Source organism: Panthera tigris, chromosome C1 (assembly GCF_018350195.1).
Source record: "Panthera tigris isolate Pti1 chromosome C1, P.tigris_Pti1_mat1.1, whole genome shotgun sequence".
NCBI lineage: Eukaryota > Metazoa > Chordata > Mammalia > Carnivora > Felidae > Panthera > Panthera tigris.
The window spans coordinates 219,346,241-219,368,924 of NC_056667.1; the positions used below are offsets into that span (position 1 = coordinate 219,346,241).

General features: G+C 44.6%; 1 protein-coding gene across 2 annotated transcripts in view; it reads right to left on the bottom strand.

The window, feature by feature from the left end:
* LOC102951095 (high density lipoprotein binding protein) overlaps window positions 1-22,684 on the bottom strand; it is a 73,777-nt gene that overhangs the window by 49,718 nt on the left and 1,375 nt on the right. The window contains exon 1 of one of the 2 annotated variants that reach the window (XM_042995925.1): window positions 9,733-9,851. The exons of the other annotated variant lie outside the window; for it this stretch is intronic. The gene's annotated coding sequence lies outside the window, so the exon portion shown is untranslated. Of the gene's footprint in view, window positions 1-9,732; window positions 9,852-22,684 lie in introns of those variants that run through there. 2 annotated transcript variants of the gene reach the window in all.

Below are 22,684 nucleotides of genomic sequence, written 5' to 3' on the forward strand. Positions count from 1 at the left end.
ACGCAAGTTCAAAGTAAGAAAAGAGGCTACATTACGCCTCTCGGTTTGGCAAAAATGGAGTTTCATGAGTGTCAGAAAAGGTACAGGAAACTGCTATGGCTGGAGGAGTAACTGACGGAAATCTCTTTGGAGAGCAATTTGATTATATATTGTAACTTAAAATACGAATATTCTTTGACCCCGCAATTCCTACTTCTTAGAATTTCTCCCACATATGCTCACATACGTGATAAAAAACAAATGTACTATAGCATTTCTGCAGGAGCAAAAGATTGGACGTTGGTGTTCTTTCTATTAGCAAGGGGCTGCATAAACAGATGACGGCGGGGCCCAAAGTCTACTCTAACTAACCTGCTGAGTGAGCCAGTCCCCACCGACCAGAAGACAGAGGAACGGACCACCCTCCAAGCACTGACGGCCTCCAGCACGCCCTGAAATCCAGCCCCCACCTGGGATGGTGTATGCTTGCTCCCAAAGCTGTATATGCCAGTCTTGACTGTTAACGTATGTAACCACATAATTTAAAAATAATACAATAAGGAAAGAAGAGTGAGATGGTTCTACGGATATTCAACTTATCACACTAAAGTTCTCAATGAGGGCAGGTTGAGTTAAAGAATTATGTCAGTTAGGTGAACAATTCTTAAAAACCTCAAGGAATGTGATATTCTAATTGCCCTGTGTCTTAAGTTCTTGATCCACTTAAAAGAAACTGATGCTGAATGTCCTAGGTAACACATTATGTTTGGTTTGTATAGACAGAGATTATGTAGAATCCAGTCAGCAGACCCTCGGATACTAGGTTGCAGCCCTGCAACCAATGATGGGGGGATGGGGTGGGGGGGGGGGGGGGAGGGACGCGCCCGGATGGCTCAGTAAGCATCTATGTGACTCTTAATTTCAGCTCGGGTCATGATCTCAGTTTGTGAGTTTGAGCCCCGTGTTGGGCTCTGCACAGACAGCTACAGAGCCTGCTTGGGATTGTCTCCCTCTCTCTCTGCCCCTCCCCCAGTCTCTCTCTCTCAAAAATAAATACACATTAAAAAAACAAAGACTGGTGAATGAGTAAGTGTCCTTCCCTCAACCGTAGGACCAGTGTCCGAGTCAACTCCGGAGAAAGGGGTAGCTCTGTATCCTATAGCTACATAGCCAGCAGTGTCATAGACAGAAACATGCTTGTATGTACATAAAATACCCACGAGCTACTTCTAGGGTAGCCGAGCCACCGAGGAGAACAGGGAGCACAGAGCCAGGCACCAGGGCACACGAGCATCAGAGCTGGATAGAGGAGAGGGGACGACACTTACTGACTTGAAAAAGGAGCCATTTTATGAAGTTGGGAGGTGAGCACACGTAAAAAGAGCATGTATTTCTTTTAGCACTTACCCAAAAAAGGTGTATTTTAAAAGGTTTAGAAATGATGGATGGACATATGCTAAGTGCTCATGTGGATTACCTGCAGGAGAAGCCTAGTTCTGTATCAGATGATGCTCCTTACTTTTTCCACAAAGACACTTCCATTTGGAGAGGGAAATAAAGAGGTATTATTAAGTAGCATTAGCTACCACAAATCAGTGAAAGACAGAGTCACAAGAATTATTTTCTTTGCTGTTTTATTAGACCGTGCTATCAGCAAGAAATCCGAAGTAAGACTTTTTTGTTGTTCGCTTCCTTGTGAGGGACTGCTGACTGCAGAGAGAGGAGGCCTTACACGAACTTATTAAAGCCCCCGGCAACTGGAAGATACCCAAGCCGGTCTTTACATATTCGAAGAGCAGGATAGAAGGGGTGAGTTCCGCCCAGCTCCCAGCACACACAGCTAGGAAAAGTGAGGGACAGGGAGAGACCGCAGAGACACGTCTCCCCTGGGCAGACAGAAAACCGCCCCTGAGAGTGAGCACAGTCACCGGAGCAGGCACGCCCGCCACGTGGCAACCGCTTGCTCAGACAGACCCCTCTTGAGGGTCGCCTCCATGTCTAAAACTCTTCGTTTCATTACAGCAACCAAGTACTTCCAGGTGGAAATGCATCCAGTGACCGTTGGGTCATTCGTGTCTCTGAATGCCACAGGTTTCACAGTGGTGACAGACTGGGGACCACGGCAAGCACCTCAAGGTAATGGTGGTTCTGGGAAGAGGACAGTAAGGGCATGACAGCGATGGAATGCCTATAGAGGAGGGCTCTGGCAGTATCCCCCCTCAGTCCTACGATTAAAAAAAATGCTTTTGATCTTCTGCCTGGAAAACCCATTAAAACTACAAGAAACAAAATAATTACAATTTGACCAAAGGCAACAATTTATACTTGAAAGATGTTTTTTCTTCCTCCAATCTACATAGAAAAGGTCTATGAGCGGGGCGCCTAGGTGGCTCAGTCGGTTAAGCGGCGGACTTCGGCTCAGGTCATGATCTCACGGTCCGTGAGTTCGAGCCCCGCGTCGGGCTCTGTGCTGACAGCTCGGAGCCTGGAGCCTGTTTCGGATTCTGTGTCTCCCTCTCTCTGATCCTCCCCCGTTCATGCTCTGTCTCTCTCTGTCTCAAAAATAAATAAACGTTAAAAAAAAAAAAATTAAAAAAAAAAAAAAGAAAAGGTCTATGAGCTAGAATGAACTTAGGTCATCCCTATACAACATTATGCTAGAGTAGAGATACCAAGTTAGCTAAAGCCATGGGTAAAATACCTAAACTGGAACCAGTCCTATCCAAATGGAAATGTAATGCCTCTCCACAAGGAAACAAGTATCAGAAAAAGCAAGTTTTTGGATTCTCCCCCCTTAGGGTATTAAGCCCTGGTGGACACTCAGCGTAGACATGTCACACCTCTTCACTTGGCCTGTTTTCTCACTTGTCAAATGAGGAGGTGGGACTCCATTATCTCTTCCAGTACCGTCTTTCTGAGTCTGCTCTAGGGAGCAAACCTCACTTTTAGATTTAAAGAATTCCTGGCATAGCTGTCGCCCTGAAGAATTCAACATAAAGGTGCACTAATACAAGTCCAATGCACAGACCAAAGCAGATACATCTTACTCTGTCCTGAGGCAGACACCTGATATCCTGGACTCCGAGCAGGCCACCATACCGTAAGGGCCTCTGGGGAGCAGGAACCGAGACATTTCACCTGTTGAGAAAGAATGGTGCACGGGGCAAGAGCACACTATTAACCCCGCTACTAGAAAATCAGCACCAACCAAAGAGGGATGTAGGGTGAAGACACAGGGAGTCAAGGGTAAGAAGCAGTAGGGCAGATCAGCATGGGGCGCCAGACTAGAGAGAACCGAGGCCAACTCCAAGCGGACATTAAGCAGCTATCTGGAATGGACTCTACCTATTGTGCGAAGGAAGGATTACACAGAAGGGCGGCAGCAGAAACAGCAAGAAACAAAAAGGCAACAAAGTCTGGAAACGACCAAAACTTCCATTAAGGAGGAGGCTGACTAAACAAATCATGCTATATCCATGCCATGAAATAACATGCAGCATATAAGGCACGGGAGAGATTTCCCACACTAGTATATGTGATCTCCAGGGTTTACAGTTAATAACAAAGGCAACAGAGGACAGCAAGCAGGTATAGAGGGTATGCTGCCTTCCTCTAAGAAAGAATCAGAAATACTGCCTCTGTACACACACACTTGGGTGTGCGCACACACACGTAGTATATACTTATCTGTTCGTGTTTTTAAAAAGAGAGGATGGAAGGAAACAATGTCCATGGAAGGGAGGGGAAAGGGATGGAGGCCGAATTCATCTGAATATAGCACAATTCATAGGTTTTTTTAGTCAGACAAATCAGAGACATACAAACTCTAGAAATAAAGTATGTCCTTCTTGATGCTGGTTACATGGATAGGCTCAGTGAGTAATAATTCACTACGTTCCTCTTCTCTGTCGGACTCGCCTACCCTTTTGCTATAGCTTGCACGTCTGCGATCGTAATTCTGTTATTCTTCAACGAAATCCATTTTTAACATGCTGCTTTATTTTTATGGTTAACACAACACAGTGGCAGCGAGCATCCCTACCTAGCATATGGACTGTGGCATCCAAACACCACATGCCACTAAAAGGAGCCAGGGCTCCTCAGAAAAACCTCAGGTCTGCTCAAGAATATGGACAAGGTGGGACACCTTGCTGTGACAGAAAGGAAGCAGTTACAGACTAACAGGGTCACATGCAAAGAACACAGAGCCAACTTGGGGAAATAACAAGAGCTTCAAAAAATGGCTGTAACGGGTTGACACACAACTATATACACATCCATAAGTTTATGAGACTAGAAGAAAAAAAGCCACAAAAATGCTCTGTCACATTGGAAGGTGCTAGTCCTGGTGCACACTAAACAGCGATAAAGACGAGAAGGAACTATACCACGGAGCAACCACAACTGAGGTGGGAAACCTTCTTTATAAGAGAATGCTAATAAGTGCAGAAATAGAAAAATCTTCATTTTGCACTTGCCAATTATAGGCTAAATCACTGTCCCCCGAGATACCCGTCATTACTCCTGAAGCCTGTGAATGTCACAGATGAATTAGCTTAAGAGCACTGAGATGGGGGGTAGGGGGGAGTACCTTGCATTGCACAGGTGGGACCTAAGTGTAATCACAAGCATCCTCAAAATCGTGTACTTTAACCGAGTCTCTCCTACAAGCCTGCAGAAGGAGACCCTGACGACACCACGACTTACCCCAGTGAGACGGACTTCAGCCGAGTCCGTGGTAATTTGTTACAGCGGCCAAAGGAAACTAATACACCAATGAAATAATAATGGACACAAGCAAAAAGGCAGTTAAACCCATTAGATCCCTGGTTGGTAAAGAACATAACGGAATCAGCCTGCTGACACGGTAACCACTGATCAATTTTAACATCACAAATGACAGACGTGATGCCTGCTGCTATAATGCAATATGGTCCACAGCACAGTGTAGGGTACACTCTCGACACCTCTCCTCCCTTCCACTTCACCCCCTCCTCCAGGGGGGCATCAAACCCGAAACAAATTAAGCATCTAGACATAGCCACTGGTTTATGGGAAATATGAGGGTCACAGAAACATACCACATACCACGATAGAATCAACCAAATCCAGAATATGGGAAATTCCACAGCACAAATGGCCCTGTTGCTTTTGTAAATAAATGGCATTTAAAAAGAAAATTGTGATATATTTTATTTTTTTTTTTCAACGTTTTTTATTTATTTTTGGGACAGAGAGAGACAGAGCATGAACGGGGGAGGGGCAGAGAGAGAGGGAGACACAGAATCGGAAACAGGCTCCAGGCTCCGAGCCATCAGCCCAGAGCCTGACGCGGGGCTCGAACTCACGGACCGCGAGATCGTGACCTGGCTGAAGTCGGACGCTTAACCGACTGCGCCACCCAGGCGCCCCAAAATTGTGATATATTTTAAAAGAGACAAAAGAGGCACCAACGAAATGCAGTGTGTGGAGAGACCTTCTTTAGGTTTTGATTCAAACCAACCCTAATATGACATTTGGAGAAAACCAAACACAATAGATACTGGATGATATTAACAACATACAGCTAATTTTGTCAGCTATGACTTCTTGAAGCCCTCCTCTACTAAAGATATATGCCAAAGTATTTATTTACAAGTAACACAAAATCTGAGATTTGCTTTAAAATAAAATACTCAAGGGGCGCCTGGGTGGCTCAGCCAGTTAATCATCCGACTTCAGCTCAGGTCATGATCTCACAGTTCATGAGTTCAAGCCCCATGTTGGGCTCTGTGCTGACAGCACAGAGCCTGGAGCCTGCTTTGGATTCTGCATCTCCCTCTCTCTGTCCCTCTTCTGCTTGCTTGTGTGCGTGTTCTCTTTCTCTCTCTCTCAAAAATGAATAAACATTAAAAAAAAAATTTTAATGAAATAAAATACTCAAAACTAAAAATGTTTTGGGGGGGGGGCAGAGGAAAACAAACCAAAAATGGCAAAACGTGACAATTGTTAGAGTTGGTTTATAGGTGGGGCGCCTCGGTGGCTCAGTAGGTTCAGTGTCTCACTCTTGGTTTCAGCTCAGGTCATAATCTTGTGGTTTGTGGGTTCGAGCCCCACATCCAATAGTACAGAGCCTGGTTGGGATTCTCTCTCCCTCTCTCTCTCTCTGCCCCTCCCCCACTCAAGTTTTTTCCCTCCCTCTCTCTCAAAATAAATAAACAAACTTTAAAAAGATGCTGCCAAAGCTGTACTCAGAGGGTGAATCAAACGTATAAGTTTTATTATAAGGAAAAATGAAGATAAATGAGCTAAGTATTCAAGTCAAATGTTAAGAGAAAATCAAAGAAAGTAGAAAAAATAAAAGAACTGGTGAGACAGAAAACAAAAACAAGAAATAGTTGACCTGATGGATCAAAACCAAAATCAGTTTTTCTGAAAATAGCAATGAAAGAGCAATTAACTCCTGCTAGTCTTACAAAGAAAAGAACACACAGAGAATACAATGTCACAATGATACAATACTATCCTTGCTTGGTTTTGAAATAAGAACCATTACAAATGGCAGTAATTACATCTTCTGGTAGCTCCCAAGGAAGTAAGAGCTTCTTTGCCCCATGGGGCCCCAACAAATTTATTTTTGTATCTCACTGGCATTAATTGGGTTCTAAGCCCACCAGGGGACCAATAACCATAGTCAAGGGACCAAGGGGATAGGATATGTCTATTAGCTGTGGCCAATCAGGGTCCACCCATGCAGCTGGGCCCTTTCATCCAAAACACACAGTTTGTACGTGGTGAAAAGGGTGGCCCCCAGAGGCAAATCAAGGCACTGTTTGCTTCCCCAATCAATGAGTGGGTGCTGCAGAGAAAAGATCTTAACTACAAACCAGTTTACAAACATGAAAAGTCAACAAAACACCAAACCAATAAATCCAGCACTTAGTTTATAAAATAAGACATCATGACTAACTAGGGTCTGTTCTAGGGATTCAGTAAGGATTCAATGTCAGGAAATGTATGCATCTCAAATTTATAGCTAAAAAGAGAACATATATACATATACGTACACATACATACATACACACACACACACACACACACACACACACACACCCTGATAGAGGGCCATTTAAAAAATGCTCAAAAGAATGTGGAAATTCAGTGTCTGTTCCTTGTTTCCTATTGAATTTAACATCAGCAATAGAAGGAAAAGGCTATATGAAGAATATTTCCAAGAGATAAAATATATCATGTTTGTGTAAAGCTAAAAGTATCCAAATGGCAAGGATGTCTACTATTGTCACAGACTGTCAAATATGCAACCTAAGTAGACGTAATTAAGCAGAGACAAATGTCACTATTTGCAGATGACCATCTTAGAAGTCCCCTCTATTATAACAAAAAGCTAGGAAAACTAAAGGAAAGTTTACTACATCAGCCATACAAAGCACACACAAGCACACACACAACACACGCTAAAGGCCCATATCACGGAGATGATGCCAGGTTTCAGTCCAAGAGACTTCTCACAAAGATGTCTGTCCCCTCCAAGTTCATCTACACCCTCAAGGAGATGCCCAGTAACATCTGTGGTAGGCTGAAAACGTCCACCCGGAGGCACCAGCTCCTAATAGGTGGAACGCAAATGTTAACTTATTTGGAAAAAACAGTCTTTCCAAATTAAGTTAAAGATCTTAAGGAGGCTGCCCTGGATTATCTGGGCAGGTGCTAAATGCCACTCTTAAGTGCCCTTATAAAAGAGCAGCAGAGAGACCCCACACAGAAAAGGGAGCTGTAAGACAACAGAGGCAGAAACTGGAGTGATGTGGCCATAAGCCAAGGAGTGTAGAGGCAGGCACCAAAAACCACATGAGGCAGAGAACAGCTTCTCCCCCAGAGCCCACAGAGGGTGTGTGTGGCCCTGCCAGATTTCAGATTTCTCACCTCCGGAACTGTGAGAGAGTAAATTTGTGTTGTTTGAAGCTACTAAATTTATGGCAATTTATTAGGGCATCCCTAAGAAACTAACCCAACATCCCAGGAGCTTTTTTTTTTTTTTTTTTTACTGTAAAAAAAGTTCCCAAATCCACCTAAAATCTGCCTAGATTATTTAGCCTCAAAAGAAAAAAAAAAAAAGAGTTGAGATTCAAAGACTAGCAAAACACATGACAAAGCAATAGTAACTAGTACTTGGTGTTGGTTAAGAAAGAGGGAAAAGTATGAATAAAACAGTCTCATGAGTACTAGGAGTTTACCACTTGATACAAGTGCCCCTCCAAATTAGTAAGGAAGGATAGCAACAGACAGAAGTGGGCCAATAACAAATTTCCATTTTGGAAAAATATAAAAATTGGTCTCTATCTCATGCTATACACCAAAATAAATTCCAACTGCATTAGAGATCTGAAAGTAAAAAATCAAGCCTTAGGGAGTTAGAAGATTGAGGAGAAAAGCCAGTGATTTGGGGGCACAAAAGTCTACCGAGGATACAGACTGTAGACATCATCAAAGAAGGTATTGACTCATTTGACCCTCGTAAGAGGTTAAGAATTTTATATAGCACAGATCATCTACTAGAGAAGTTAGGATACAAGTAAGAGTTCTCTGTTTGGCAAACATCTCAACAAGCTAGGATGTGATCACACAGTTCATAGAAAAGTAATACAAACCACACATAAACACGAATGGACGTTCATCTTCACTCAGCCCTTTATGAGATCAACAAACATGAATAAAAGTGGTGCAATTTTGGGGGCCGCCTGGTGGCTAAGTCGGTTGAGCATCTGACTCTTGATCTCAGCTCAGGTCTTGATCTCAGGGTCATGAGTTCAAGCCCCCTGCTGGGCTCCACACTAGCCATGAAGCCTACTTAAAAAAAAAAAAAAAAAAGTGGTACAATTTTTCAAATGGCGAGGAAAAACAGGCTACTTGACTATTGAGGATGTGTAAAACCAGAAGGCAATTTAAAAACACATCATGAAGAAACAGACACACAATCCAATTCGGCAATCACACTTCAAAGAAGCCACTCTCCAGAAGCACCTGCAGAAGAACGCAGAAGGCATAGGTGTAACACACAGAAGAAAACTCACAGAAGCTCCGTCAAAGGCAAAGAACTAGAAAGAACACAAATTCGCATAGGTGAGCAAGTGGTAACGACACGGTGACATGTCCAAACCACAGTAGGCACGGTCTCAAACAATGAAACAACGGTTCAGGTAATGACCTGGAGACAGCAAAAACAGTATACAGGGCTTTATTTTTTAAAAATAGACTATGGGCTTCCCTGTAAGGGGGTGTCCACATCACTGGTGTTTTCACAGCCCAGGTGAAGTGGCAGGCCACTTCCATGGGGTGGGAACGTTGCAGAGGCTGAGTGAGGTGAAGAGGGCAGAAGACATCCGTGCAGGAGATTGGTAACACACAGGGTTGACTACTCAAATAAGCAAATACATTAAGGGATACCGGAATCTAGGAGTATCATCGTTGGAAAAGACAGCTACCGATTTAAAAGGGAGAAACTGGAATGAACACCAACATATCTGATTGGAGTTGGAAGGACTGGAATGAACTCATGTGTTTCAATAGAGAGAAAAACTCATGTTTTGCAATTGAGAGATAAAAGTAGACATGACTGTGTTATAAACACACACGTGTGCATATGGGTACCTGTGTATACATATGTGCGCACACACACACACACACACACACACACATTCTGTGGCTCTCTCCACCGAGAGGACCTGGGTCAGTAATACTTCAACAACAACCTACCTGGTGTCCAGACTCTGCTTCTCTTAGTACCACTTGCCATAAAAGGAGGTCTCTTTGAAGAACAAGGCTGATTCCAGGTCCAGGGAAGGGAAGGTACGTGAAGAGCCCAGAGTGTCTTGCTGTACCAAAAAGTAAGAGTTTCTAAACAAATATGGGGGAAGCTTCAGAAGGACACAGGAGCCAGCTTTAAGGGGGGCACTCTCCAGTCAATATGAACAGTACCGTAAGTAATGATAAAGGTTGATAATGTAAGTAAAATGGGCAACGGTTAGCCTATATTGATACAGACACATGACCAAAATGAAGATTTGACAGGAACAAATATTTAGCTTTGTAAGTAGCTGCCCAGCATGTACTTATTAATGACACAGACTCCACAATGGAGAATCTGGCAGACACCACCTTAATCAGCAAAGTGAGCACCACTGATAATGGGACAAACTGAACCTGTGTGCCATCTGACAGAATGCAAAGAAAACCCAGAATTCCTTCTGTGCTATTCCAGCCAAAATAACAAAGCCTGAATCCAATCAAAATGTAATACACACCGAGGGACATTCTACAAAATAAGTGTCTGTACTCCTTAAATGACGAGACCAAGAAAGCCAAGGCAAGATGGAATAAATAGTCCTGTTTGTTGGTTTTTGTTTTTTTATGCTTGTTTTATTCACTTTGAGAGAGAGAGTGCAAGCAGGGGAGGGGCAGGTGGGAGAGAATCCCAAGCAGGCTCCACACTGTCAGCACAGAGCCCCGACGCGGGCTTGATCCCACAAACCGTGAGATCCTGACCTGAGCCAAAGTCAAGAGTCGGACGCTTAACTGACAGCCACCCAGGAGCCCCATAAATGTTTCAGTTTGAAGACTACAGAGACCCAGCAATGAAATGTTATTGTGTGCTTCTGAGTGGATTCTTCTGGTGAAATGTGAATGGGTCTGAAGGTAGCAAAGCATTCTTGTTAACATCCTGATTTTGATGGTTGTATTGTGGTTAAGGAGGAAGAGTATCTTATTTGTGGGAAACACCCCAAAATATCCAAGGGTGATGAGGATTCATGTGCCCAATTTACTCTCAAATGGTTAAGAAAGTGTTTTCTACCAGTCTTAGAATTCCTCTGTAAGATAGTTAAAAAAATTAAACATACTTTTTAAATATATTTTTTAAATTAGATTTTATTTTTTGTGAGAACACTCACGGGGCCTCATGGGGGACAGGCAGAGAGAGAGGGAGAGAATCCCAAGCAGGCTCCAACCCACGACCCTGAGAGCATGACCTGAGCCGAAATCAGGAGTCAGATGCTTGACTGAGCCAGTCAGGTGCCCCTAGAACTGCTTCTTAATTTAAAAATAAATAAATAGGGGGGCGCCTGGGTCGCTTGGTCGGTTAAGCGTCCGACTTCGGCTCAGGTCATGATCTCACAGTCCGTGAGTTCGAGCCCCGCGTCGGGCTCTGTGCTGACAGCTCAGAGCCTGGAGCCTGTTTCAGGTTCTGTGTCTCCCTCTCTCTCTGCCCCTCCCCTGTTCATGCTCTGTCTCTCTCTCTCTCTCTCTCAAAAATAGGTGAACGCTAAAAAAAAAATTAAAAATAAATAAATAAATAAATAAATAGGGGCGCCTGGGTGGCTCAGTTGGTTAAGTGGCCGACTTCGGCTCAGGTCATGATCTCGCAGTCTGTGAGTTCGAGCCCCGCATCGGGCTCTGTGCTGACAGCTCAGAGCCTGCAGCCTGTTTCAGATTCTGTGTCTTCCTCTCTCTGACCCTCCCCCATTCATGCTCTGTCTCTCTCTGTCTCAAAAATAAACGTTAAAAAAATTTTTTTGTTAAATAAATAAATGACTGATCTTCGAAATAAACAAATGACACTGATCCTTCAAATTCAAAGTTGATTACATGTTTATTTGTTGGGCTTGGTGTGTATCTCACTCATCTTCTATGTAGCACAACAAAGTTTTATCTCCATCTTACTAACCTCCGTTATACGTCATCTTCTCGAAGTTCATAAACACAGATTTTCAAACCATCACAAAGTGTCAAGGAAGCTGCTGACAGCACAACCTGAGACATGCACAGCTGCTCATCCCGGACGACAGCAAGGTCAGCATGGGTCCCACACCAGCCCCCCGACAGAAGGCAGGAGCCCCTCGGTGCTCCTCAAGCTTTTCAGACACCACATGCAAAAGGGAAATGCACAGAACGCCCCATCTGAGCTCGCACTGGGAACCCCAACAACAGACCCAGAGACATCAGCAGATGGGGTGAGCCACGTCATGTAAAAGGAGCACTGCCCACGGCGGGGTGAGGAGAGCGACCATGTCATTTAGCCATGGCTTACAAGAGAGGAAAGCACACACACAACCCACCACTTCAGGACCAGTGAGGAGAGAAGACAGACGAAAAGTACGTTTTGGAATTAAAATATTCTTACCAAGGGGCACCTGGGTGGCTCAGTCGGTTAAGCGTCAGACTCTTCATTTAGGCTTGGGTCATGATCTCACGGTTTGTGAGTTGGTTTGGGAGTTCGTTGGGCTCTGCACTGCCAGTGCAGAGCATGCTTGGGATTCTCTCTCTCCACCCCTACCCCGCTCACGCAGGCGCATGCGCTCTCTCTCGTTCACTCTCTCAAAATAAATAAACATGAAAAAAATAAAAAATAAAATTCTTACCAAATAAGGGCTAACCAGGCTACAGCCTTCAATAAAGCCACATGCCCGAATGATAGCAGACAATCACTATACAAGTCAACTCCAGTGACCTCAGATGGAAGGGAAAGACCCACAGACCACACTGAATCCTTCACATGCATTTCCTCCTTGGGGATTTAGTCCTAAAACTACCAGCACAACCTGAAACTAACAAGACTGCATTGGAAAGAAATGGAAAGGCTGGAGGTTTACACACACAGTCTCCGGCTCAGCAGCATCTCCAGCATGAAGCATACCCGAAACCCCAACCACCCCAGAACAAGGTGAGGCTGACCTAGCAAAGGCCACATGTCTTTCACGGATCAAAGGCTCCTACCCACGCTTCTACAAATTGACTGCTGACTCTCCCCGAGCAACACCATCTTTTTCTCTCTGTTTGCCCAATCTTTCAGAAAAGAATCGCCCCTACCGATCTCAAGGGGACATGGTGATCATCTTCAGCACCTGTATAAACTAAGGAGGGGCCCCGAAAGCCCCGAGCGCAACGGGTCCCTCTGGCTGCAGCTGGCTCTTGTCTGCACGTCCCAGACGCTGCTGCGCTGAGCACCGGGAGCCAAGGGGCCCCGCGCACAGGCAGCCTGGCAGCACTGCTGAGCTCACTGGCGGGCGACAAAGGCAACACAGAACTTTGGTCTCATGGGCTGGCGAGTCAGTGCCGAGCATAAGCAAGTGTATCAAAATAGAAGCCTTGTTTCAAAAGAAAAAAATTGTATTCTTAAAATTGATCTCACAAACACTGCTTTAAGCTGGTACTTCAGGACCACCTAGCTAATATTCTATTTACCAGAAAAAGTCAAAACAGCACATATAATTCAGCAATTCCATTTGAAAGGTAGTTCTAAATGAGCTAAGTAGCAATAAAATCAGAAAGCACACCACACCGGAGTGTAGAGCAGCACATACTTGTGATTTTGTGCACAACAGCTGGCAAGTGCCCGGAGCCCACACTTGTCCTCACCGGATGCCCGATGTCCAGGAGTCAGTACACTGTCTCCACCAGGAAGAACACAGAGACAAAAGTGAGCATCAAGTCCCAAGCAGACACGCTCCAGCCCCTTCTCTAAGTCATGGGCACCATCAATAACATGGTTCACAACTGTCAGAATGGCACAACAGAAAGGTGGAAAGGTTCACGCAGGGCTAGCTTTTCCTCTTATGTTATTTTTTAATTATAAAACTAAAGAAAGTTAAACAGAGGGCCAAAAGTTTTCAACCCTAGATAATAAGGAACCAGAAACCACACATCTGACACTGAGGGGTCGGCCCTGGGAAACGAGAACACTTCTCAGCAAGTCACTCACCTCAACCAGATCTTAAAAACAGCAACAACAACAAAAAAATGCCAAATACCTGACCCCCTTTCCGAAATGATTTCTTCTAGCTCTCTCCGTCTGGTGTTGTTCCTTTTCCTTCCTACCTTTACTTGTTCCGAGAGGTCTGGTCCTTTCAGGGTGTCGTCTCTAGCCTAGCCACTTCCCCTAAGGCTGTTTGTGGAGGCCAGCTCTCTCTGGAGCCTCCAGATGCAAACCTCCTGGGAGGCCGGGCACGGTTGCCACGCAGGTAGCTGCCATCAAGGCACCTGCACGCAGGCTGCTCCCCCTCTCCCAGGAACCATACGCACCCAGAGGCTTGCAGGGTGCCTCAGAACCAGGGATTAGAGGAACTCGGCCCCCTCGATGGAGTCACTGGCCCACAGCGCCTTCCCTCCCAGCCCCATTTACTGAACTGCAGCCACACAGGCCCAGTGACGCACAAAGGCCTGACACACCATACCACCAGCAAGTTCCCACAGCAGAACCTCCCTTGAAGGGCAAAACCATTTCCACAACACTTTCTGCGTGTGGCAAACAACAATACTTGCTAAATGCACCTGGCTCAAGTTATCTCCCCTCTCCAGAAAGAAACCAAAAGTAGCACTGGTCCAGCCTGCACTGTATCTAGAAGTTTTAAGCACTGCCATCATCAACCTTGCTGGTTGATGGCGTGTCCTGCTCCTGAGTGGGGGGAGAGAGCTGAGCAGTGTTCACAGGGTCCCCTCTCACCCAACACAGCAAGGCCAAGAATTACTGCTCTGCTTCATAAATGTGGTCCCCAGCGCCATCCACATGCCCAAGGTGAGATGCTAGAAGGTTCGCACAAAGAAATGAATGCTGATAAAGACACAGTCTCGAAGACGAGCACAAGGAGACAGCTTTATGCCAGAACACCAGGCCAAGCAGCAGCTGGCCCCTAAACAGTGTGCTACACGGAGAAGGCACACGCTCTGAATGCTCTTGGATCACAACAGTTTGTTAATCCGAGCACATCCAAACCTCAGGAAAAAGTTACTCCACGGTCGGCTGAGGCCACAAATTCAACAGCAGCTTGAAGAACACAAGAGCAACGCATTGGGACCTGGCCTTTAGACTGGCTTATTGCTCTGTCCAGTGTACCCCTGAGTCTAGAAAGCTATTCTGGAATTCAGCAGCCCACTGTAATTCACCAAAAGTTAGCAAAAGACAAGTGTTCAGCATATTCCCATTTTAGTAATCAACGCTGTCCTGCCTATTCATTCCCTCACGGCACACACAGGTTATCTGCCACAACCCCGTTACTCTGCTGTGTCACAGGGATCCAAAACAAGCAAAAGCCTACCGATGGCTTATCCTATAATGCAGACAGGGACGGGGCAGGTAAAACCAAGAGAGGACTTACTCCACGAGGCCTGCACATCCACCAGATGATGTCAGGGAGCCGGTGGTGCTGGGTTGCTGTAACAGGATGGAAACACCAGTCCAGAAGGAGTTCAGAGAAGAAAGCGGATCCCGTACAGCGGCCACAGATGGACGGACAGCAGCTGTCTACAGGTTACCGCAGAGATGGGCCCTGCACGACTGCACACTCTAGGAGTGGAACTTCCATTTCCCTCCACCTCCTTACCTGAAACTTGCTGATGGATATGTTGGTGAAAAATTAATCTTTGATGATTGAACCAAGGAAAGAGATTCAAAAGTCTAAGGGGTGCAAGACAATTTTAGTATTTATTTCAGAGTAGACCATCTATCTTGCTGCAAAGGCTTGGACGGCCCCACTCTTGGGCTAGTAAAGAGTGTGTGGATAGGATACTGCCTTCTCCACCCCAAGCTTTGGAGTAGCCCTAGAGACAGCAAGGAAACACCAGATAAACAGGTCAAGGCTGAATGTTTACATGTGTCAAACGTCTAAAACTGGCGTCAAAGACAAGGACGGAACAATTACGGATCTTGATTGGGCCCTGTCTCCATTCCTGTAAAAAGGAGCTGCTCTCAATGGTGGTATCACTGTGAGGACTGAGTCAGCCCATACGTAGTGCTCCACCAGAGTGCACACAATAGGCTCTGTGAGGACGGTCTATTACCACCACCCTCCTGGAGATCTGTGATGTGAGGGCTCCAACAGTACGGGCAACGCGGCCCTAAACCAGCCACTCGTGCAAGGAGCTTTGCCCAGGCAGCCTCCACTCTTAACTGGAAAATGGAGCCTATGACAGCTACAGCCCAGAACCCTTCTAAGGACTCACTCTGCAAAGCAGGCCTTCTCAACCTCAGCCCTGCTGACCTCCTCAATCAGACAATTCTTTGTCACGGGCTGTCCTAGGCACTGTAGGATGCCTAGCACCTCTGGCCTCTAACCACTAGATGCCAGTAGCACCCCTGAGTCATGACAACCAAAAAAGTCTCCAGACACTGCCAGATGTTCTCTGGGGGCCAAAATCACCTGATCGAACCACTGCTGGAAATAAAGGGCATGGGGCCTGTTGCGTAGGAATCAGCAAATAAAAGCTTTACTAGGCAAAGCTTTTCCTATCACTTGTGCATCCTTGAAATGATCACAGAATGTGCTACACGAGTGACTAACAGCTCCAAGTGCCGTCCTTCCAAACCTGAAAACTGAGTTTCTGACAAACGGAGTTAGTTGATCAAGTGTTCTGTGCTATCAGAAGGGTAATAACAACAAAATCTCAGATTCAGCTTTCTTATCTTTAAAAAGAAGGAGCTAAAGTCCTATAGGTCAAGAAACACCCTGAGTCACAAGGGTGATTAAGAATGGGCCCTAGGGGCACCTGGGTGGCTCAGGTGGTTAGGCGGTTAAGCACCAGACTCTTGGTTTCAGCTCGGGTCATAATCTCAGTTTCACGAGTTCAAGCCCTACGTCTGGCTCTGCACTGGCAGCACAGAAACTGCTTGGGATTCTGTCTCTCCCTCTCTGCCCCTCTCCTACTTGCTCTCTCAAAATAAGTAAATAAACTTAGGGGCAGCTGGGTGGCTCAGTCGGTTGAGTGTCCGACCTCGGCTCAGGTCATGATCTCATGGTTGGGAGTTCAAGCACTGCATCAGGCTCTGTGCTGACAGCTCGGAGCCTGGAGCCTGCTTCAAGTTCTGTGTCCCCCTCTCTCTCTGCTCCTTCCCCAGCTTGTGCTCGCTCTCTCTCTCTCTCTTGAAAATTAAACATTTTTAAAATTTTTTGAAAAATAAACTTAACAAAAAAAAAGAAAAAAAGACTGGGCTCCAAACTGAAGTCCAGGCCTCCTGACTCCTAGTCCGGTGAGGACCACCTCCCTCACCTTACAAATGTCTCAACACTTTGTCCAGTCTGGCAGAAAGAACAAAGGCCTCACCATCTATACTAACGGACAAGCACTGCTGTTACATCTCACAAGGTCCACCTTCAGCAATGTCTAAAAATACCAATTCATACAAATAAAAGGAAAACCTGGAAGAGTTTTCAGAAAACACTTATTTGTAAAAAAAAAAAAAAATCATACAGATTGCTGAACGGTACCTGCTAACTAAATACTGGCTCCCTACTCTCCTTGCTCCAGATGAGGCCTGCTATTCCCATAGCAGGTGGGGTCTCTCAGGGTGCAGCTCAGCCTCCTGAGAAACCCCTACACCCATGACAGACCCTGGGATAGGATGGGCAGGGGCCAGAAGGCCACATTAATACTGGTTTTATTACCACTATAGCGAGCCTGCTGCAGTGCTGGTCTACCAAGGAAAAGGACTTTCATCATAAAAAGACTGTAGAACATGGGGGCACCTGGGCGGCTCTGTCAGTTAAGCAATCGACTCTTGACATTGGCTCAAGTCATGATCTCGTGGTCATGGACTGGGCCCCATGTCAGGCTCCGTGCTGAGCGTGGAACCCACTTGGTATTCTCACACTCTCTCTGCCCCTCCCTTGCTCGTGCTTTCTTTCTCACTCTCAAATGAAATAAACATTAAAAAAAATTGTAAAACACAACTACAATAAAACAACATAAAAACTGGCAATTTCTCCTGATTCTTGTCTAAGAAATATCTCCAAAATTGTTTTATCTAAGGGTTTTTCTTGGATATGTAATACATGATTTAAATAAAAATATAATCATAGTATACGCATTGTCTTACCACTTGCTACACTTAATTCCATTTAAAATGCATCATGGCTGTCTTTCCAAATTTTACGTGCAAATTTCCCATTTATTAATAACTGCACGTTGAATGAAAACAGAAATTCTCTACTGATACTGCATGCTTTGTGTATATATCTGATTACAAACACTGCTGGAAAACATATTCTCTGCTCACTAGAGCCAGCAACTCTACACACAGTTAAAATTCACACAAATTCAATTATAAGATTAGAGGGGGGTACATGGATAGTCATTATAGAGGCAAAATTACCCTCCCAATGAGCTAAATTATTTATACCCCACAACACCTGAGTACACATGCCCCCCTCACACTTGATAACTAAAATGGTCATGTTTACTTCTTCCAACTTCTAGGTGAAATATGCATTCAATGTCAATTCTCTGACATCAGCAAAACTGAAATCTTTCTTTGCTTCCCGGCCATTTCAATTTCTTGACTGTGAAGACTGACCTTTTTCACCTCTTCTTTTCTGCTAGGGCATTTCAGCACACATGTAAGACAAACGAAAACCCACATGTAGGCTACAAAGGAGTAGTAAAGAACAAAAGAATTACAAATGTAAGTGAAATTCATGTTGTAAGCTAAAAGTAACATTGCTGATGGACACCCAGCAGCAGGAAGGAAGAAAAATGATCAGAAAATACTATTAAAAAGGGCTTTTTTTTTTTTTTTTTGCCTTTCACACCCTGGTCAAAGGCTGTGATTTTCCCCTGGAAAGGGAACTAGAATCTTTGGAATGGGGCTACCCGTTACAATGGCGGGTGAGGCACCATTCTGAAGACACAGAAGTTAAGTTCATCTGTAGTTACTGCAAAGATTGTGGTCTTCTCCCAAACTTGGCCCCCTGGACACAGGCAAGAGGCAGGAAGGTATTTTTGTGGAAAATCTGGAGAGACAGAAGGAAGCTGACAGAGTGCTGTAAGGAAATGACCCAGCCAGTGCCTCTGCAGTGAATGCCACAGCTGGCAAACCCCACCTACTGCCACATGAGCACAGGGAAAATATCACCAGATACCACAGAAAGGCTTTGATACGAAAGCCAAAACCTCAAACAAAAAGTAGCCTGAAGTAAACTGTGACTTTGGCAAAAGAAAACCTTAACTCAGAAATGTCCTCAGAGAGATAAGGGGAGGCACAACAGCTATGAAACAAAACCAGGGTGTCAGAAGACACAGCGAGTAAGAGAACATTCCTAGAGAAATAAAGTGAGAACTCAACAGCATGTTCAGAATAAAGCTGAGAATATATTCCAGAAAGAAGGTGGACAACCTGAGCAAAACCAGAGTGTCAGTCCAGAAGGTACAATAGTCTAATTCTACAGAGAGAAAGTGAATGGGAACAAATCAAAGCAATAAATCAAGAAAAATGCCCAGAGTTAAAGAACAGGAGTTTCCAAATAAAGGAACCTAAAGTAAGGCAAGACGTTAGATGAAAACTGACTCCAAGGGACATTGCTGCACTGGGTGTTTTGAACTTCAGAGAGAAAATCCACTAAGCTTCAGAGAAGAAATAGCCACACATGAAGACCGAGGAATCAGAATGGCTGAAGCCTTCAGTAATAACCCTGGAAGTTAGAAGATGGAGCAAAATGGTGTCCAACTCTCACTCAGATACATGGGTAGAAGTAAAGCACTTTTCAAACACACGTGTTCTCAAAACATTCTCTCTCATGCGTCTGTTCCCAGACAACTTCTTGAGGAAGTGCTTCATCAAAATGAGAGAGTGGTAAGTCAAGAGAGATGGAGACATGGGTTCCAGGAAACCGAGGACCCAACGCAAGTGGGTGGTGAGATCTTCAGGAAGATCCCAGCAGATGGGAGCCTGGGGGAGATTTATTCAAAAGGAGATTAATGAAATATTGAATTTCACCAGATAAAAAAAGACTCCATTCTTTCTCTTTTTTTAAAAATTTTTAACATTTATTTATTTTTGAGACAGAGCTTGAGCGGGGGAGGGACAGAGAGAGAGAGGGAGACACAGAATGCAAAGCAGGCTCCAGGCTCTGAGCTGTCAGCACAGAGCCCGAGGTGGGGCTCGAACTTGTGAACCATGAGATGATGACCTGAGCCGAAGTCGGCCACTTAACTAACTGAGCCACCCAGGAGCCCCCAAAAAGACTCCACTTCTTGAAAGAAATTTAGACAACTGTTGAATTTGGGATTAAATTTTAATGACAAACATACAGAAAACTAAACACACAAAAAACAAGACTCACAAGAACTTCAGGGAAAACAAAACCTGATCCAGGAAAGGAAAAGCAACCCCATCACACCAGTTGCCTAGCTGTGAATGGCACTATGCAGTAAAAACTCGAACACTAAATACTGGTCTAACCAAACTAAAGGTGCATGTGCTTTAGGCAGCCGTGTATTTACACAGAGAAGGCAGAGCAGTGAAAGAAAGCTAGAAACTTCATATCCATTGAGTCAAGTAAGGAGACAAGGTGTGCAACAGGAGAGAAAAGAGCAATAATTGAGCAGGCGAACACGTGCTGTTTAGAGTCAGAGCCAAAGACCAAAGAAACCCACCAAGAGATGGACGTGTATGCTCTGCAGGAGAGGAGACACGACTGGGGAAGGAGATTCATAGTGTCTTCGTACAAGCCTTTCTACGTTTATTTCTCCTTCTTTTTTTTTTTTTTTTTTTTTAACACTTATTTACTTTGGGGAGAGCAGGGGAGGGGCAGAGATGGGGGACAGAGGATCCAAAGGAGGCTCTGTGCTGACAGGCTGACAGCAGCGAGCCCAATGTGGGGCTTGAACTCACCAACTGCGGGATGATGACCCGGGCTGAAGTCAGACACTCAACCAACTGAGCCACCCAGGGGCCCTATTTCTCCTTCTTGAAACTACTTGAAGGTATAACCTTGACTGAAATAAATTCATTTTTAACTTTAAAATTCATGAATGCCAATAAAAAGTATTAAGGCAGAGTATACACAATGTATTGTTACCAAATTAATGGCAAGCATCAAAATGACTAACACAACATGATGCCCAGACATGTCCGGAACAACACGTCTGGCTCGTCTCTAGCAGTATTCGAGGAACTTTAGTATGCCTGGCAGAACAGCCTACTAGGGCCATTGCTTCTAAAATGTCTTTGATTTTAGCACTATAAAACAACAACAAAAACACACAAAAAACAAACTTACTTTAGCCCAAACTAACTTGTGTCATCAATTTTTAAAATGTCATACCGATGAAAAGAGTTTGGTTTTCTTGGTTTTCAAATGTGAAATGTTGTGGTGTTTTCATAACTTAGGGGAAAAAGCATTTTGACTCACTGATGCTCTCTGGCTGTTTTTCCACTTGGCCAAAAACTTTTCCAATATGCATGCCGGACTTCTTGCTACCATAACGTGGCAACTGAGAACTCAGCTGTGTGCTGTGTTTCTTCCAGGAGCTTGGTTATTTTTTAATAGGAAAGGGATGAGTCTAGCCCTGTGAGATGGATGTATGCTGAATGGGCCTTATCAAATGTTAAGTACCACTTGGTACTTCAAAAAATGTGTTCTCTGCTCAAACCCTTTCGGTAAATAAACAAGTTTCAGTTGGGAAGCATTAATGGAGAACCTATCTCATCCACTTGTCACTAAAGCTCATATAAATCATCCAGGTGGACAATGTAACCACTTGAAATCCTGTCCAAGTTACAGTGCCCTAGATTGGGCTGACTGAAGGGCATGAATTCCTTTACAACAGGACCTCGGGCAAGCCCTCTACCACTTGAGATGTTATTAGCAGCATGCCAAATTCTCAACCTCTTGCCCATCTGTGCCATCAGCTATGGCTGTCACGCATCCCCTTGGCATAAGCTAGTCTTCCTATTTAGAACACCTCATCTCGGAAAAACTCTCATCCCCTAAACCCAGTTCAAGAACCACATTCTTTGTAAAAACTTTCCAACAGTAACTACCGCCTCCTCCTTCACATCTCTGTATCTTGTATGTATTTCTACTACTGCACTTAAAATTCTGTAACCTAGTTACTTTACAAGTGAATCCCCCATACTTGACCATAAGCTGCTTAAGGAAAAGAAAAAAAAAGTCTATATCCTCTTTATGACCCTAGAACGCTTAGAAGTATCTGGCACACAATTCCCAATAAATGCTTTTGATTTGAACTGCTGAAGAAGTGAAGTCATGAGGCCGAACCAGTAGCCCTAAACAAGAAAAACAAAGGAAAAGAAACACATAAAACTCGATGACCCAAGTTCTCCCATCAGGCTGCAGAGAGGCGGAGCTTGGCCAATGAGAAACGGCCCTGTGCAGAGATCCAGCTGGGGTTGGCCCCAGAGGTGCCCAGGAATGTGGGCTGATGGCACCTTAGGAGCGCTCTCCTTAAGCTCACTGTACATTTATCCAAGTGAGGCTAACCTGATTAGAGAAAATCAGGTAAGCCCATCAACAGTGCTTGGCACACAGAAGATCTAATGGAAGTTAGCGTAGGAAAGGAAGTTTAATCCTCACTGTAAATTATTTATCTGGCTTTCGAGTGTTGTCCCTCAAGACTTGAAGGGGTGTGCTCCATTTTTCCCTAGCCTAAAAGTCTCAGGATAGGTTGACGGTTGATGTTGCAGACCCAGAGAACTGGGAGTTCAAGCGATGGAAGCCTTTTTTAACCAAGTATCTTTTCAACTATTTTAAAACACCGCTTCCAAGTACCTTAATATTAAACGTACTTAAGGTTAGCTTGGGGGTGCTTATTTTTATCAAAATCGTTAAACTTGAAAACGAGGTTTCATTCAATGTTTCAATACCCCAGGTTTGGCTCCATACATGAACGCTACAGTTATTCTGTAGGAGAGCACTACCAG